The following is a 13793-nucleotide window of genomic DNA, read 5'->3' as shown; positions in this document are numbered from 1 at the left end:
CTCAGACCTGCTGTCCATTTACACTCCTACACACACTACTCTTGTAAGAATAACACTCATTGTGTAAGTCTCAATCGCAACATTTCCCCCCTCCCAAAATCTCATCTGTACTCAGTTTATAAGGGTCATTTGTCACATTTTTCTTCCGTGGGAGCATGCCCCCGGACCCCCCTACTGTTGCTAGGTTACCAACTTAGACCACTGCGGCTACAGAAAAATCTAGAGGAAACACTGCAATTGAGTATATTAGGGTGTAAAAAAACCCAGATATATTAGGCTTATATATCCAAGAGGTTAGACATGAACCATAACTTGTCTTTTTTTTCTCTCTCTCTCTACAATGACAGATGGGATGGACCTGTAAATTGTGCAGCACTGTTGGACCAACCAAGAGTTATTTTTCAAAGCATTACAGAGTGCACCATGGGACCTTTGGACACAGCCATGCCTTGCCTTGCATTCATGTAGGTTGCCCATGCTCTTTTAAATGCTGGACTTCCTTTCGCTCTCATCTGTCAAGATACCACCCAGAAGTCAAATTCCTCAACTCACCTCAAGTAAGTCCTTCATTCACCTGCCCCCTGTGTAAAAGGACTGTGCCAGGAGCACCAATGATATGATGGCCAGAACGTATACAATTGGAGACGACAGGAAGTGATTGCTAAGTCTCCTGGGGTGGCAGAATTGAAGGAAAGATGGCCTGCCCTCTTTGAACCATTCCAGGTAAATGATTGATCATTCTATGTTTCCTGACCAAGTTTCCATTGTGACTTGGACATGACATACTAGACTCACTTTTTGCCTGAAAATGTATACTAAAACCCTTAATATCAGTAACGGTCAACATTTGCTGTCTTACAGATTAAAGGGGAACATTATCAGCAGACCTATGTAAGAGTCAATATATACCTTGATGTTGCAGAAAAAAGACCATGTATTTTTTTAACCCATTTCCCAACTCTAAATGGGTGAATTTTGGCGAATTAAACGCCTTTCTATTATTCGCTCTCGGAGCGATGACGTCACAACGTGACGTCACATCGGGAAGCAATCCGCCATTTTCTCAAACACCGAGTCAAATCAGCTCTGTTATTTTCCCTTTTTTCCACTGTTTTCCGTACCTTGGAGACATCATGCCTCGTGGGTGTGTTGTCGGAGGGTGTAACAACACCAACAGGGACGGATTCAAGTTGCACCAGTGGCCCAAAGATGCCAAAGTGGCAAGAAATTGGAGGTTTGTTCCGCACACTTTACCCACGAAAGCTATGCTACGACAGAGATGGCAAGAATGTGTGGATATCCTGCGACACTCAAAGCAGATGCATTTCCAACCATAAAGTCAAAGAAATCTGCCGCCAGACCCCCATTGAATCTGCCGGAGTGTGTGAGCAATTCAGGGACAAAGGCCCTCGCTAGCACGGCAAGCGACGGCGGCAGTTTGTTCCCGCAGACGAGCGAGCTAAACCCCCTGGATGTCTTGGCTCACACCGTCCCTTATGCCACCGAAGATGATCAAGAGAAGAATATCCACCCTAGCTTCCCTGGCCTGCTGTCATCAACTCCAAAACTGGACGGATCAGCTTTCAGGAAAAGAGCGCGGATGAGGGTATGTCTACAGAATATATGAATTGATGAAAACTGGGCTGTCAAAGTGCATGTTGTTGCCAAATGTATTTCATATGCTGTAAACCTAGTTCATAGTTGTTAGTTTCCTTTAATGCCAAACAAACACATACCAATCGTTGGTTAGAAGGCGATCGCCGTATTCGTCCTCGCTTTCTCCCGTGTCGCTGGCTGTCGTGTCGTTTTCGTGGGTTTCGCTTGCATACGGTTCAAAGCGATATGGCTCAATAGCTTCAGTTTCTTCTTCAATTTGGTTTTCGCTACCTGCCTCCACACTACAACCATCCGTTTCAATACATGCGTCATCTGTTGAATCGCTTAAGCCGCTGAAATCCGAGTCTGAATCCGAGCTAATGTCGCTATAGCTTGCTGTTCTTTCCGCCATGTTTGTTTGTGTTGGCATCACTATGTGACGTCACAGGAAAATGGACGGGTGGTTAAAATCAGGCACTTTGAAGCTTTTTTTAGGGATATTGCGTGATGGGTAAAATTTTGAAAAAAACTTCAAAAAATAAAATAAGCCACTGGGAACTGATTTTTAATGGTTTTAACCCTTCTGAAATTGTGATAATGTTCCCCTTTAATGAAGAGTTCTGAAGGTGCACAGCTGTTCCACTGGAATCAACATTTATGTCCCAACTGGACAGGTACACTCCAAAACTCCTGGAGCTCTTCAGTGCAAAAGGAGGAGTGACTGGTCAGCGCATCAAGAACTTGTTGATGGAACTGATACAGGTGGGTTCAAAGTGGTTTACAAGTTTAAAACTCTAATAACGGTATCACAGATTTGGAGTAAAATTGCCAACAAAATTCATTTATTTCTTCTTCTTCTATTAACTCTAGGACCCAAGTGCCTCTGCAGTGATGAAGAGAGATGTGACTGTGAGATGCCACGGAGACTACATGGGAGAGAGTGGACAGGAGCTAATCTCTGACTACTGTAAGTATTGTTTAAAAGCAGTCTGATGTACAAGCTTAAATTGGGTTTACTTTTATGTGAACTGACTGAACCAGCAGTTGTCAGGTGGAGGTCCAGCATGCAGCTAGTTGGCAGGAGCCCCAGGATAGCCAATTAGCATAGCACCACAGAGTGATGCCTTTCTGTCTTGTGTTTCTGTTTGCCCTAAAAAAAACAATGCAAACAAAAAATACTCACCTTAAACAAGCATTAAAACATTTACTCTCTCTCTATATATATATAACATATTACTGTTTGTTTTAATTTCTGGTGGTTCTATTCAGGTTTTTTTTTATATGCAAATTAGAAATGCCAATAAAAAACATGTGGCTGGAAATGCATCTATTGTACCAAGTTTAATGTACAAGATCTCAAATTAGAATTCAAAAGTTTTCAAAATGGTCTTCACAAAAGTAATCATTATCTGAATTAAATCACACAACTTATAATAAATATAAAATTAGATGTTTTGTTTTTTTAATGACTGTTTTTGTATCTCAAAGGGAAGTGCAGAGACCACTGTTCATGAGGACCTGGAAATGAAGCATATGAGCATCTACATCTGTCGTGAGCCAAATGCAGTAGGAATCATCATTGAGGGAGTACCAGTCCTTACTCATCTTGGAAACCTGGCCAAAGCCTGCTGCCGACCTCTGGGGTTGACGTATGCACTTAATCTTGAGTATCCATCCAAACTTTCCAAAACATTTGAGGTGTTTCAAAGACTTTTTGTGGGACTTGACACACTGCGCCCAAAACCAACCCCCAAATTCATGACTCTCAAAAACAAGCTTCTAGCTTAGGCAGTGAGCCATGACTGTCAGCTTGCACTTTTGAACAGCTATTTTCTTGTCTGTTCAAAATCATTATACATTGTTCATTGAGTGGAATTCTTCAGAATGTTGTAAGGGTTTGTCCTGTTCAGGTTTTATACAAAGCTCCAGGTCATCGTTTCTGGTGTGTAAATTAAGTTGTTTTATGTTTTATACACACTAAATTGCCCCACTGTGAAGCTCCAGCTGGTCAGAAGGAGGGATCTGTGAGTTGTTTAAGTTCAAATGTTTCAAAATATACACACTGAAAGACACTACAGTGAAGGTGTTCTGCTTGTGAATTGTTACAGAAGTACAGATAATCTTAATGTTAAATTGTTTTAGCAAGAAACTGTACTGTGAATGTTCTAAGTAAAACTTGAGATGCTGAGGTCATGCATTCTTTTATGCACTAAATACTGATGTTCTTGACTGTTAATACTGTCCAGCTTATTGACAGGTTTGGATATGGCTTGTGAAAACGTTTTAATATGTATACGGTTAAAAAAAGAAAACTACTGTGAAGGTGTTCTATACAGCACTTTAAAAAGTTGAGGTCATGCATTCTTGTATAATATGGATGTTGACTGTTCATACTGTCCAGCTCATTGCCACTGTTTTTATATGGTAATGATTTAATAAAGGTTGGAATTTGATGTGTCTTGATTTTTTTTATTATCATTCTAAGTAATTATTTTAAGCAGTTTCCATTTTCAAAACAAAGAAAGGGTAAGTTGGTCAAAATTAATAAAATTGAGTACAAAATTATTTTTTCATTTAAATGTTACTTATTTTAATTAAGTCTTGTGTGTTTAATATTGGGGCATGCCTTAAAGGCACTGCCTTTAGCGTCCTCTACATCCTGTCTTCACGTCCGCTGTTCCTCCAAACAAACAGCGTGCCGGCCAAGTCACACAATATTTGCGGCTTTTACACACACTTAAGTGAATGCAATTCATACTTGGTCAACAGCCATGGAAGTCACACTGAGGGTGGCCGTACAAACAACTTTAACACTGTTACAAATATGCGCCACACTGTGAACCCACACCAAACAAGAATGACAAACTTTCGGGAGAACATCCGCACCGTAACACAACAGAATAAATACCCAGAATCCCTTGCAGCACTAACTCCTCCGGGACGCTACAATATACACCCCCGCTACCACCAAACCCCGCCTCCGAACCCCGCCCACCTCAACCCCCCCACACTCGCCCTAACCCTAACCAAATAACTGTAAATTAAGTTTTTATTACTTAGAATATGTTCCCCTAGTGTCCAAAAAAATTTGTTACTTAGAATATGTTCCCCACACTAAAGTAGTACCAAAAACATATAACTTTGTCTTGAATTTGAAAAACAAAAAACATTGAATTTTTCACTAAAGAAGGGTTGGGTGAATGCGCGTATGAAAGTGGTGGGGTTCGCTACCTCCAACAAGGTTAAGAACCACTGCACTAAACAATTTGAACTTGACGTGTATTTCTGGTCTTGTCATCCTGGTCCGGACAGAAGGGCGACACGGCAGTGCGGCTGGATCAAAAATGAGGTCAGAGACGCTTGACTGAACAAAAAGTTGCTTTATTACAAGCGAGCGTGGTCATACAGAACTGCAGTTCCTGGAGGAGGTCAAGTCCAACAAGTGGCACTCCTAACTTGGAGAAGCCGAAGCAGTTTTATATTCCTCCTTCCTGTCACATAGCAACATCCCATCTTATTGCCTGAACTACTCCAGTCTACATGCAAATGTCAAACTAACTATTTAATGATGTGCTCAAACTGAAATACTACTATTTACTTCAAGTGATGGTGTGTGTGATAGAGTAGGTTACTCTGGATGCGGAATGCTGGTCTGATATCTTCTTAGGACAAGGACTCCGGTCAGAGAGTAGGGCACAGAGAGGCTTTCAGGCACTCTTTAATGATGAAGTTGAACAATTGTAGTATAGGTGTGTGTGTGGTCTAAAGGGAACACATACAAATAATGATTAAGATACATTTAGGCAATATAATATGCAATAATACAACAGGATATGTATAATATTATATATAATATAATATAATCTACAATGTGTTATAAAACAAATGTACATGGACTATTAAAGCAGTCCATAAGAGATGAATGGAGAATAAGCACTGTTGATTTAGACAGGGATTTAAACGTGGTCTGTGTCGCCCTCTAGTGGTAGGATAGGGTAACTACTGTGTAACAAGAAGTATTAACAGGGCGAAAGTTGAGCTGGTGAATTATGTCGTCAAGCAGAAACATTGTTGCAAACAAACACTCGTTTAAGGCTACATCTAACACATTATAGGCATTTTAGCATTAATAACCGTGCTATATTCGACGTATACTTACATTTTAGTCAGGAACGCACACAATGCTGTTTACACAAGAGCCCATATTACGCAGAAACGCTACAAACAGGAAATGACGTCTTAGACTAGATCGCCAAATTAAGAGCACAGGAAATCTAACATCTCAAAACTGCGTCAGAATAAGATAAGACTAAAACACTTTCTGACAGTGTGCTTTCTCCAAGATATTCACCATATGAGTTCATTAAGGCACTTCAAACTCCTTGCCCTGCAGCTTGAATTCTGCCATGGCCAAGCTCTCTTCATTGTAGGCTGTTAGAGACCTCCCTCTGTATCATTTATTATAATGGTAAATGATAAATGGGTTGTACTTGTATAGCGCTTTTCTACCTTCATGGTACTCAAAGCGCTTTGACACTACTTCCACATTTACCCATTCACACACACATTCACACACTGATGGAGGGAGCTGCCATGCAAGGCGCTAACCAGCAGCCATCAGGAGCAAGGGTGAAGTGTCTTGCTCAGGACACAACGGACATGACGAGGTTGGTACTAGGTGGGGCTTGAACCAGGGACCCTCGGGTCGCGCACGGCCACTCTTCCACCGCGCCACGCCGTTTTTTTACATTTTTTTTTGTCATAAAAAAATACAATCATGTGTGCTTACGGACTGTATCCCTTGCAGACTGTATTGATATATATTGATATATAATGTAGGAACCACAATATTAATAACAGAAAGAAACAACCCTTTTGTGTGAATGAGTGTGAATGGGGGAGGGAGGTTTTTTGTGTTGGTGCACTAATTGTAAGTGTATCTTGTGTTTTTTATGTTGATTTAATAATAAAAGCATATTTATGTAACTGCTGTGTACCCGTCCCGCCAAGAAGCCACACACAGGCTGGATTGGGTGATGTGGTTCTTTACTGGTAGCTGCAATGAGTGATCAGAACGCACATACACACAATATGTGGTTAATAAACACCTCTGCTGATTTCGATGTCATTAGCAGAGTACAGGAAGTTTGCTCAAGTACATAACATTTTCATATTTTTACAATTACATGAAATGCAATTACAGATGTGACTTAATACAATGGTTTTTAACAGTATACTTTTTTCGTATGTGATCTTATAGTGGTTTTAACTTGCTTTTATCTTGACTGGTATTACAATTAATTCAATAAAACATATTTTTAACTTGGTTTTTAACCAACATCATCCTTTTTTAAATATTTATGAAATAGAAAATAGAAAAATACAAAATACAATACATGACACAAATAACTAAATGGACTTTTAGCACCCTCTGGTGGTGACTAGCGAATATGACAGACCACGTTGTTGGCATGTTAAAATGGCGAACAATACAAATTTAAATATGAACGTCTTGACACGTAAAACGCACATAGTGCAACAATTATTACCTGCAATGAGTGATCAGACACACAATATGTGGTTAACACCTCTGCTGATTTCGATGTCTACAGGGGGAAAATAATATCGACTTCAGTGCAAAATAGTAATACATCTGACGTGAGCAACAACCAATTCAAAACGAAAATTCCACAATGTAGCATTTCAACTGCTATTAAATAACTGTGTATCTTACAATAAGTCTCACGTTAGCTTTAGTGTAATATATAATATTTTGCAGAGCAATATCAGAACGTGGCTTACCATCAGCAGAGTACAGGAAGTCTACTAATAGCTTCCGGCTATAGTTATGGTGTTAGTTTCTTTCAAGGATTTGTTGCCACTATCTTAATAATTCCAGCAGGGGTCACTGTAGGCCCTCTTTTACTTCCTGTTGTGTTTCTTTCTGCAACTGCCTTCTGGACTTTGGATATATGGCTCTTTTTTAACACTTTTTTTTTTATTTTCAGCAACAAAATAATTGCTTGTAGCTGTCATTAGATGAGGATCAGAATCATTTCAATGTACACAAACAAATAGTGTATTGGTAAGAATGACTCTAAAATATTGGAAATAATTGTATATGTATGTTTTTACTGTAAATCCTCCTTAAGGTGGTCACATATCCCCATGCTGTAACTGTGAAATCAATATTTATTATTGTTTCCCTAATTTAAAGAATTTAGCCGAATTGTAATAATATAGATACCAATACACTGAACAAGTAAGAATAAAATGTGTTTATATGTGCATGAACGTGTGAATAAAAGTTAGGACAGAATAAAAAGAAGGCAGAGATTAATATACCAAGTCATTAATGTCTCACAGAGAATGGTTTTACAATGTCTATAACTTTATTTTTGTATGAAAAATATGTTTTCATTGTTTTTGAAGGGCTGAATAAAGTCTTGTCGACATCAGAATCGCAATTTATCTTCATTTTTGTGAAGAATTGTTGTACCTTTTTGCTTAGTTTTCTTTGTACATCATTTTGACTGTTTGAAAAGCACCAAATCATTGAATGAAATATTTTATATTCAAATGGAGTGCTTGAATGTTCTCTACATCCAATATTATGTAAAAAAGGGCCAAATTCAGAACCTGAAAAAAACAGATTTTAATCTGAAAAAGATGCGAAACTTGGAAAAAATGAATGAAACTGTAAAAAAATAAAAATGTAATCTGAAAAAGTAGAAAGCTCTAATATTAAAATAGTTGTATAAATGAAAAGAAAGAATGAATAAAAACATATTTTTGTGTGAAAATTATATTCAACCTGAAAAATATTTTGTATTTTGAATACACTGAGGTATTTTTCAACATCAAAATCTGAGCTTTTAGTTTCAGAGTACAAAAGTACAAAAGTGTTGTCCCTAATTGACCTCCATATAAATGAATGATGCATCCAAACAAGCAAGTAAACAACAATTTACTCATATAGAGTCTGACGTTCTTAGATCCAATGTTTTCCTTTCTCTAGTATCAATAAAATGGATGGATTCCCTTTTAAAAAGGATGTAGGATCCATACCTATCTCTTGGAAGGCAAACTTTATGGATGTAGTTGACATTTAGGAACATGTATCCATCAATGGTTACACCCCTAGCACACAGTGCTTCAGCTCTGTCACATGTCCACAAAAACCTGGACATTTCCGCATTTTGAAATATGAATTTTGGCAGGAAGGTAATCCAATCAGTCCAATCCACTTTATTTATATAGCACATTTAAACAACAAAATGTTTCCAAAGTGCTGCACAACAATATTAAAAACAATATTCAAATATTTTCCTTAGCTCCAACAATGACTGAATAAAAACAAAAAATAAATACATATACAACCAATATAAAAAAACAATATAATATAAATATGATTAAAAACGATTTTAAAGGGTAAAACCAATTAAAACTTTTAATAAAAATCAACATTTTAAAAACACAACTCACGTAGTGTTAAAAGCCAGAGAATAAAAGTGGGTCTTAAGACGAGACTTAAAACAGTCCACTGTGGGAGCAGTTTGAACATGGAGGGGCAGAGTGTTCCGGAGCTTAGGGCCGACCACAGAGAAGGCCCTGTCTCCCCTGGTTTTAAGTCTGGTCTTGGGCACCACGAGCTGGAGCTGGCTCTCGGACCTCAGAGCGCGCGCAGGAGTGTAAATGTGGATGAGGTCCGAGATATACTGAGGTGCCAGTCCATGTAAAGCAGGGGTGTCCAAACTTTTTCCACTGAGGGCCGCACACTGAAAAATCAAAGCAAGCGGGGGCCATTTATTTTAAAAACCAATACAATATATGTATAAAAAATATACATTTAGGCCTCCACTCGGGCTTGATCCCGGGGACCCCAAAGGGTTTTGGTCAAAAAAATATTAAAAATGTGTCATTATTCAGTATTATTATTTGTATTATTATTCAAGTTTTAAATCTCTAGATCAACATTAGGTCTATCTGTCAATATAACGTTTTTAAAGATTGAAGTTGTATGCTCTTTTTGTCAAAGAAAACCATGTTTTTTTATGGAAAAAACACCAAATATGCAATATTTTCACCCAATAAAATTTTTAAGTGGAATATTTGAGATTATATAATAATTGGAGCCTTAAAAGGGTCAATAACACCATTGATTTTAATTCATTATTATTTTTTGAGCAATGACACTTAAAAACAAATCACACTAAAATGATTGGGGATCCCAAAGGGTCCTACTCATTAAAGTGTTACAATATAATCTATACATTTTTTTTTACTGTTTACATTTAACACAATAGTCTCGAGATCAACTTCAGATCTATCCGTCAATTATAAGCTTTATTGTTGTTTATGTTTTTTGTTTGTTTGTTTTAGGCCCTTCTTTAAAAAAAAACAGCTCAGTTTTTTATATGGCAAACACAAAATATGCAACATTTGCCCCAAAAAATATCTCAAAGTGGAATATTTAATGTGATGTAATTGGAGCCTTGTTGCTGAGCCTCTCTCATGTAGTTTTCAATGAATGAATGAATGTATTTATTCCGGCAGACAGACATATATAGCAACACTTCATCACTCTTTGTAGTTTGACGGTGAATCCACTAATATAAATAACTACAGAGCGATTTGTAAATTGTGTTAAAGTTGTAAGAGTTAGTGAGAAGTGCTTTCTGATGACTTCACAGCCCTGAAACACTATCCCCTATTTGTTCCCACTACCGCACCTTAAGTTGGAGTCCTTCATCTCGTTATGTGCAAATATAATGACAATAAAGTCTATTCTTTTCTTTGATTCAATGAATAAGTTGGTGAGCAGTAGAAAAACAGCCGATGAGGAAGTTTGGCGGCAAACTTGTCACGACCTGTTGTGCTTGTCAGGTCAGGTGATTTCCCAGAAAAGCCACGCAGGCATTTACCTGACGTGGCCACAAGGGGCGCTTGTAGAAGACTTCTTGTCAGTTGACTGCTGCCACTTTTCAGCAATAGCGCCACCAGGGGGTGCACTGCAAAAACTGAAATCTAAGTAAGATGAAATATCTCAAATAAGGCTGATATTTGCTTATTTTCTGTCTGATAAGATCATTCTTCTCACTAAGCAGAATTTATGTTAGAGTGTTTTACTTGTTTTAAGTGTTTTGGTCCTAAATGATCTCAGTAAGATATTACAGCTTGTTGCTGAGATTTCATGACCTATATTGAGTAAAACATGCTTGAAACTAGAATATCAAGTGTTGTGTCATCAACACTCACAAGTATAAAACTGCTTTTTTAAAGTCATCATTTCTTATTTCAAGCATGAAATAAAAAAATCATGACTTTGACACAATTGTGTCTCATAATTAAAACAGATGACAGCCAAATGGACTTTGCTGTTTTATTTTCAATGAAACAAGAGAAAACACGTACTCATATAGTAGTACACTTGGCACAGTACAGTAAACTGACAGTTAATATTTAAACATTTTACATTTCTAACAATTTTGAACAGAAATAGTTCATGCACATTCAGATAAATCCTTCAAAATGACAATTAAAAACATTTTGGCCGGGGGCCGGGCTGTATATATGCGCACTAATTGACTGCAAGAGCACGCACTTGGCGCGATGATGTCATGTTATCCATGGAAAAATGCATTTTTAGACAATATGATTTGCCTGAGCGGCTAGGAGACCCCGAGAGTAACAAGCGCTTGCCTTGTTTTCTTTCCATTAAGAACAATAAACTAGTTTTTAGTATAAGTTTGCTGGTTTCAAGAAATGTAATATCATTATGTCAAGATAATGGCACTAGCATTTACTTCATTTAAGAATATTTTTCAACTTATTGAGCAAAAAGGTCTCTTTTTTTTTCTACCAAGAAAAGTGCACTTGTTATTAGTGAGAATATACTTATTTTAAGCTATTTTTGGCTTCATTGAGGTTAGCTAATTTGACTTGTTTTGGAAAGTCTTGACAAGCCACATTTTCTTGTTCTATTGGCAGATCATTTTGCTTAGTTCAAATAAAATATCCCTCATTTTTGTATTTTTTTTTCTTGTTTTTGAACACTGACTTTTTGCAGTGTGGCCCTCAGACGCTTCACTGGCCAGTGTCAATTGTAGTAGCATCAGTTATGCATTTCATCCCAAATGCACAGCCTCATCTCTGTGTCAGACTCACACACACACACACACACACACACACACACACACACACACACACACACACACACACACCCTCCCCAGTGTGTGGAAAAGAGCTGTCAGTTGTTATTGCTGTTGATGAAAAGTAAGATGCAGGCTATCATTATTTGTGTCAATGTGGACTTCCTCACGCTGCAAGTGTTTACTGGTCAGACAACACAATGAAATGAAAATAATGTCAAAGAAGAGGGGAACTGATGACTCCATGTTAGTTGGTGGAGTAAAAGACAAGCTGAAAAAAAAGATGACTATGTCTAGAGTGTAGGCAGTGCTGTTAAGTTTCTCTGTGTGTGAATAAGTGGAGAATGCGGAAACTTTGAGGCATGATGCAGCTGACTTGTTGATGAACTAGTTTGAGAAGAATGTTTTTGTTTTCTTCATAAGTGGACTGTACTTGTCACTTTTGTAAATATTGACTATTGTGTGTGAAGTCCTACTAAAGGTGAACATTCAGTTGAAGAATAAGGCCATCAAGTTAAGATAAATGGGTTGAAAAATGTGGATCAAGGATACTTTATTGAAGTGATTTCACTTTCATATTTGAGATTGTCACCTTATTGTGGTTAAGAGCTACCAGCAGGAGCTTAGTCTTCAGGTGGCACACCCAAGTTGCACAGGTGTGACAAAGTACAATCCTCTTCTCCAGGATGGAGTTGGACTCACAGGGCCTGATTTGTTAAAGGTTTGCGTGTACTAAAAGAGGTGCAAACCTGATGGCACACGCAGAGCTGATCTACTAAACCTGTGCAAAGTGGATGGCGTCTCTTAAGTGAGCAGAATATGCAAAATAATATGCAGAATATATGCTGATCATTAAAACAGCCACAATACTGGGAGAAAATGCCAATATAATGATTTATCACGCCCAATATGATTTATCAACACTCATCGCTGTGGTGCCAGCACTATTTAGCTTTTATTTAGTAAGTGTGCACACTGACACTTCCACACACGGCTGCAGGATCAGTGCTTGTGCTCCACACACACACATTTGACACATATCCTCTTTTCAGCAACATCATTTTATAGCTGCTCAACGACTTAAGGGGCTAATCAAAACACATTTGATTGATGCATTTTTGTGGATTTTATAATTTTTTAATGTTCTTTTTTTCAATATACAAACCCCAAAAGCAGTGCAGTTGTCTTGTTGTGTAAATGGTAAATAAAAAGAGAATACAACAAATCCTTTTCAACTTGTATTCAATTGAATAGACTGCAAAGTCAAGATAATAAACGTTCAAACTGGAAAACTGAGAAAGTTCAGGAATGTTTAAACACTTATTTGGAACATCCCACAGGTGAACAGGCTAATTGGGAACAGGTGGGTGCCATGATTGGGTATAAAAGCAGCTTTCATGAAATGTTCAGTCATTCACAAACAAGGACAGGGCGAGGGTCACCACTTTGTCAACAAATGCCTGAGCAAATTGTTTAAGAACAACATTTCTCAACCAGCTATTACAAGGAATTCAGGGATTTCACCATCTACGCTCCGTAATATCATCAAAAGGTTCAGAGAATCTGGGGAAATCACTGTGCGTAAGCGGCAAGGCCGAAAACCAACATTGAATCCCTGTGACCTTCGATCCCAAAATCAGTACTGCATCAAAAAGTCACATCAGTGTGTAAAGGATATCACCACATGGGCTCAGGAACATTTCAGAAAACCACTGTCAGTAACTACAGTTGGTCGCTACATCTGTAAGTGCAAGTTAAAACTCTATAATGCAAAGCAAAAGCCATTTATCAACAACACCCAGAAAAGCAGCTGGCTTCGCTGGGCCTGAGCTCATCTAAGATGGACTGATGCAAAGTGGAAAAGTGTTCTGTGGTCTGACGAGTCCACATTTCAAATTGTTTTTGGAAACTGTGGGCGTCGCGGCCTCCGGAACAAAGAGGAAAAGAACCATTCGGATTGTTCTAGGTGCAAAGTGTAAAAGGCAGCATGTGTGATGGTATGGGGGTGTATTAGTGCCCAAGACATGGGTAACTTACACATCTGTG

At 38.1% G+C, this 13793-nt stretch overlaps 1 long non-coding RNA gene across 1 annotated transcript; it reads left to right on the top strand.

Moving 5' to 3' along the window:
* Positions 1-1938: 1938 nt before the first annotated feature.
* Positions 1939-4049, top strand: LOC133581364 (uncharacterized). Its single transcript, XR_012050519.1, has 2 exons — positions 1939-2358; positions 2467-4049. It is a non-coding gene; the product is annotated as an uncharacterized lncRNA (long non-coding RNA).
* The last annotated feature ends 9744 nt before the right edge of the window (positions 4050-13793 follow it).

The sequence above is a fragment of the Nerophis lumbriciformis genome, linkage group LG07, assembly GCF_033978685.3.
Source record: "Nerophis lumbriciformis linkage group LG07, RoL_Nlum_v2.1, whole genome shotgun sequence".
Taxonomy (NCBI): domain Eukaryota; kingdom Metazoa; phylum Chordata; class Actinopteri; order Syngnathiformes; family Syngnathidae; genus Nerophis; species Nerophis lumbriciformis.
The sequence above is the reverse complement of the archived record's forward strand: the minus strand, read 5'-3'. Positions and strand labels throughout refer to the sequence as shown.